The following is a 5,365-nucleotide window of genomic DNA, read 5'->3' as shown; positions in this document are numbered from 1 at the left end:
CAGCCAAGTGTATATCGGCCTATGATGGGTATTCGAATCACCGTCACTGTACTGCACCATGCTGTCCCTGCTTTCTTGTCTAGACGGAGTCCAGGAAGTCCCGGTGGGAGAGGGGAGAGCCGTCTTGGGAGGATGGTGATTTTGTGCAGAAGACAGCTACAGCAGGACCACCAGGGGGGGCTAGCTTACGTAACGTCATGCAGTCTACACATGTGTGCCCTCTTTCTTACGCAGCTGGGGAGCGTCGTTGGAGGGAGCGAGAAGTGGATTGGCTGGCTGGCGTGGCGGGGCGGTGCCCGGAAGTACTGGCGCTGTTGAAAGGAGGATCAATGGTGGACAGTAGCAGAATGAAATGGGAGTCGAGAGGACGACACCAGAGGACGCGGAGCTTCAAGAGTACGAGGACACGCGACTCTTTTTGTCTTGTGCTTTTCTCCAGTGGAACAGTTTCCTATTGCCAACTGTGGTGTTCCCCCCCGCTGTGGAAACGGGTGGAGCCTCAGACAGGAGAGACATTGTCGCCGCACTGCACGCCGTGAGTAAATGGATACAAGATATCAGAATACGCGCCTGACAAGCGAACTGTTTCCCAAGTGGTAAATGAAGAAATAGAAGAACAGTGACTGCATTGGAATTAGGAATATTATTAGTAGCGTGGAGCTGAAGATTATCAGAATGGCATGCAGTAAGCCAGTAAAACTGTAGAAGATTTGAACCCAGTATTTTGGACACTCCATCCTCTGTGAACTACCTCTCTCTCTTTGTTGTATCATATGGAGAATATCTAATTTGTGCATTGTGACGAACCCGGGAACGGGGGGACCTTGCTATTACTGAATTTGCCTTCCATTACAGGCGGGAGGACATTATTATACGCCTGGTGCTTGGAGTATACTAAAACACCCCAGTACGGACAGAACGGTTTTAGCCCGAAGGCATGAGGGGCTACGGGAGCGGAAGGGGGTGGCGTCCTTCCGGCCCTCACCTTCCGGCCCCGGTCATAACTAAACCTTTTTTTGTAGTGTTTGTAAACTCAGCGCTTCCACTGCCCAAACCTAGGTTAGGATATGAGAGGAGTATTCTAGGCCTAGGCACCACCCCTAGCGGTGAGCAGCCCCCACTATTTTATCCCAGCCCCCTTAGTTGCTGTGTGACACTTAGTGTGTATTTACATAACCTATGTTCCCTATAATCATTTGCCGTGGCTCCCCGAGAGATGGTGTGATATCGATACCTATTTTAGGCTATTTGCAGTGAACCGTGTTTTGAGGTGTGGTGTGATTCTAGACTAGTGTGTGATAGTCATAGACCCGTGTGCAGGGCAAACCTTTTTTATTCACGTGTAGTGCCTCAGGGGCGGGGATAGGTAGCGTAGGTGGAAGCAACAGTCTGGGGGTGGGTTTACAAGGCATTGAGCGCTTCCTCCTTTTAACTACCCTAGGCCTAGGAGGCGTGGGTCTTTTAAATAGGCTAACTACTAATTATTTATGTAAAGTATAACCATTGTATTAGATATCTATTTTTCCTACAATAAAAGCTTTCTTACTGATTCTCGGCGCATTCTCCCGTGTTTGTTTGTGGTCTTGGGGAAATTCGTGGTGGTAGACCCCTTTGGGAAGAGTATCCGTGCATTTGCACACCTTAGCCTTAGACCTGGATGCTTCCCGTGGGGGTCTGGTGACAGTAGGACATAATGTTTATGCTATTATTAGTGGTGTGTGTGTTTTTGAATCACAATATTGAAGTGTGACCAATTAGTCATGATGTCACAGTTGGACTAGGAGTCATGTTCATATCTATTTAAAGTACAGACTTATACATACAGCATGATGACTGTTCTAGTATGAAAATATTAGCCAGATCTATAAACCTCCTCATTGCACACAATCAAAACCTTTTACCCCTGAATTCTAAGTTATGTTTCGCTAAACAGTAAATGTGCCTCAGTTATTAATTACAGTGAGCAGTTTATTTAGTAAACATTTTATGAGAATTAATATCCAACACTCTTCACTCTGCAAGACTACTAACTGATGTGGAGACAGAAGAGAGTTAATCTGAAAGAGAAGAGAACAAACAATCACTCCATCTTCAGGTTAAAACCAGTAATAAGTAAAGAAGCCTAGTCTTCACTCTACCACCAGTTGACAAATGAGGACCATCAGATATAAGGGTGTAGGCACGGCAGGAGACTTTGATAAGATTGAGACCAAGTTATCCTACAATATATTTGAAGATCGGTGTTTAAAGTAACACTCCAATTTCTTGGGAAATACACTTATTTGCCATATTTCTCAGAGTCAGACAAGAATATATGGATTTCATCTCTGTGTGTCAGTTTTGGAGTTGTTGGTAGTTGTATTTCTTCACTTTTGATTGAGCTAGGCTAGCTGCTCCCTACTGCTTCCAGTCATTGTGCTAAGCTAGGCTAGCATGCACCTGTAACTCTCTCTTGGGCTACTAGACACACAGAGATTTAACTGATATCAATCTCCTTGTCTGACTCTGGGGAAGATGGCAAATAAGTGTATTTCCCAAAATGTTGATGTGTTATTTTAATATTTTATTCAGTTTTCTCTCAGCATCTTGATCTAGGAAATGACTCATCGTGCAACTTTAAGCTGAATTAGATCAACCATGTTCCTGAAATCATACATTTGTACACCCATCTTTTAGGTGAATATTTCTCTCACTGAAGTATACAGGTGCAGCTCAATAAGTTAGAATATTGTGGACATTTTTATTTATTTCAGTAGTTAAAGGAGCAGGCAACACCCTAATCTTACAAAACTCCCCCCACTCTGGATGGCAATTAATTAAACATAACATTCCAGCACCCTTATGACTATACACAATATATATCCCAAACAGATTACATAGACGTTTTCCTCCTTTTTGAACACCCCTTGAGTCTCTGGATTCTTTTGAGCTCGGGCCTTGAGGTACTTTCCGCTAGGGCGGGAACTTCCTCAAAACGGTCGGACCAACTCTAATTTTGCCAACAGATGGCGCTTGAAGTGCAGTAAGTGTAAAATGAAGTGCAGTAAATGGGAGGTTTGCACAAAACACTGACTAACTAAAGTAATTTTTGGAGCATATGCTTTATTTTCTCTAAACAGACACACTGACTCTCACAACAAACGTCCTAGAGTATATACAGTGTGTACAGAATTGTACTATACAGGTCAGTGGCGGCTGCTGACCAAATTTCTTGGTGAAGCACAAAATTATTATATTATATTATATATTAAATTATATTTTTTAAACATCCCCAACGCTGCAACACCCCCATTCCTCCCAGGTGTCAGGCTCCTCATTCGCTTCCATTCATTTTGGGCACCATGTTTAAATATCATACTTCTGAAGTATAAACAAACTATACTGCTGTGACGATTTCAATAAAACAGACCATTCTGAGTCAATGGTACATTGACTGTACAGTGTACAAAACTACATTGGAATATCAGAGAGAGAGAGAGAGACTCATATCAGACGTCACCTCACTGCACTTATGTGTATCAAATATCATGTATGTGACAAAATAAACCTCTTGAATCTTGACTTGCCATATATATTCAATCAGTTTCAGTAACTACAGAACAGTACATTAGACTCACTTGTTGTTTGGTTGCATCGGGTTGGAACAAGCCTCGAGCCGTCGCGTTAACCCTTTGAGAAGCTTTTGTCAGCTGCTGGCAGGGCTTGATAAAGTGTATGTCCAGACTCCATATAGATCCAAATCCAACATTGTCAACAAGGCAGCGCATTCATTTGATTCCCTCGCGCTCTCGTCCTCCCGCCCCCCTCCTCCTCACAAGCTCCATGTAAGGCGGAAGTGCAGTGGTCTAGGTCATGTCGCACAGCTCCTCTCTGATTGAGTCTCAGACCCGTTGAGGGCTGTCAATCATTCAACCCGCGTTCGTGGGTGGCGTGAGGCAAATCTGCACGGGCAGGGCTTAGATGACTCAAATAGCCTATTTTGATTGGATAATAGAATAAAAAGATCAACCCGTGCAGGAAAGGTTGCACCTGAGTGATTGACAGCTAGCCATTACTGCAGTTGTGAGCACTGCAGGCCTGATCAGAGAGCTCAGAGCTGTCACTTGGGTCATTTTTGAAGAAAAAAGAAATTCACTGGCATTTTTTTTTACAGAGGAAAACATTTCTAATACAAATAATACAAATAATACAAATAATACTAATAATAATAATAATAATAATAATAATAATAATAATAATAATAATAATAATAATAATAATAATAATAATAATAATAATAATAATAATAATAATAATAATAATAATAATAATAATAATAATAATAATAATAATAATAATAATAATAATAATAATAAAAAAAAATATATATATATTTACATATATATATGTACATTGAGTGAATTTGTGCTTCACGTGTTGTCATTGAGTAACCTCCACTGATACAGGTACTGTATATACTGTATGCAGATATATCCATACTGATATAGATAAATGTATACGGTGTATACAGTGTTGCAGTCTTTGGACAGAGGTCCCACCTCTTCTCTGCCAGCGGGATCGACTGCAGAGAAACATGCAGGAGCTCCACAGCAGTCTGGAGCTGATGGACAAACTTCAACAGAAGATCTTGGAGGAGGTGGAGCGTGTCCAGCCTCTGTGGCCATCCAGCCAGTCTCCTACAAGCTGGAGAAAGAGGGAGAGAGCTTTGCCCTGACCCTGGACACTAAAGACTTCTCCCCAGAGGAGCTGTCTGTCAAGCAGGTGGGCAGGAAGCTGAGAGTCAGTGGGAAGACAGAGAAGAAGCAGGGGGATGGGAAAAGCTCCTACTCTTACAGACGGCAGGAGTTCAGACAGGAGTTTGATCTGCCTGAAGGGGTGGATCCTGAGGCCGTCACCTGCTCCCTGGCTCAGGACGGGAGGCTCCACATCCAGGCAGCAAAGCCTCCATCTGCTGAGGAGGCTGAGAGAGAGGTTGCCATCAGATGTTGCCTGGAGAAGAAGACACCAACACCACAGTTCCTCAGCACACAGACAGAGGGAAGCACCACACAGACTGACTCTGGCAACAAACAGGACACTGCTGAAAAGATGGACTCGTAATGTTTTATGTCTCTGACCAAATTTGTACAAATGTGTATTTCATAACTTCTGTAAACTACTGAGGAGTTGGTCACAGTCAACCAGCATCAGCTAATGGGCCAAACCCTTTAGCTCAGCTGGTTAGTGCGGCCAACTGTGGACCCAGTGGTCCCAATTTCAAATCTACATGGTTACACTTCTACTTTATCCAAACAATGACATAATTTTCTTTTTACATGATTGTATTTTTATCAATACATGTTCTGGAAATGTACCTATTTCCTTT

The 5,365-nt window shown here is 42.8% G+C and overlaps 1 pseudogene across 1 annotated transcript; it reads left to right on the top strand.

The window, feature by feature from the left end:
* Positions 1-352: 352 nt before the first annotated feature.
* Positions 353-5,100, top strand: LOC311224852 (heat shock protein 30-like; annotated as a pseudogene). Its single transcript has 2 exons — positions 353-396; positions 4,519-5,100. The product of its transcript is annotated as a heat shock protein 30-like (transcript).
* The last annotated feature ends 265 nt before the right edge of the window (positions 5,101-5,365 follow it).

The sequence above is a fragment of the Notolepis coatsorum genome, assembly GCF_963971535.1.
Source record: "Notolepis coatsorum genome assembly, chromosome: 1".
NCBI classification, from domain to species: Eukaryota; Metazoa; Chordata; class Actinopteri; order Aulopiformes; family Paralepididae; genus Notolepis; species Notolepis coatsorum.
The sequence above is the reverse complement of the archived record's forward strand: the minus strand, read 5'-3'. Positions and strand labels throughout refer to the sequence as shown.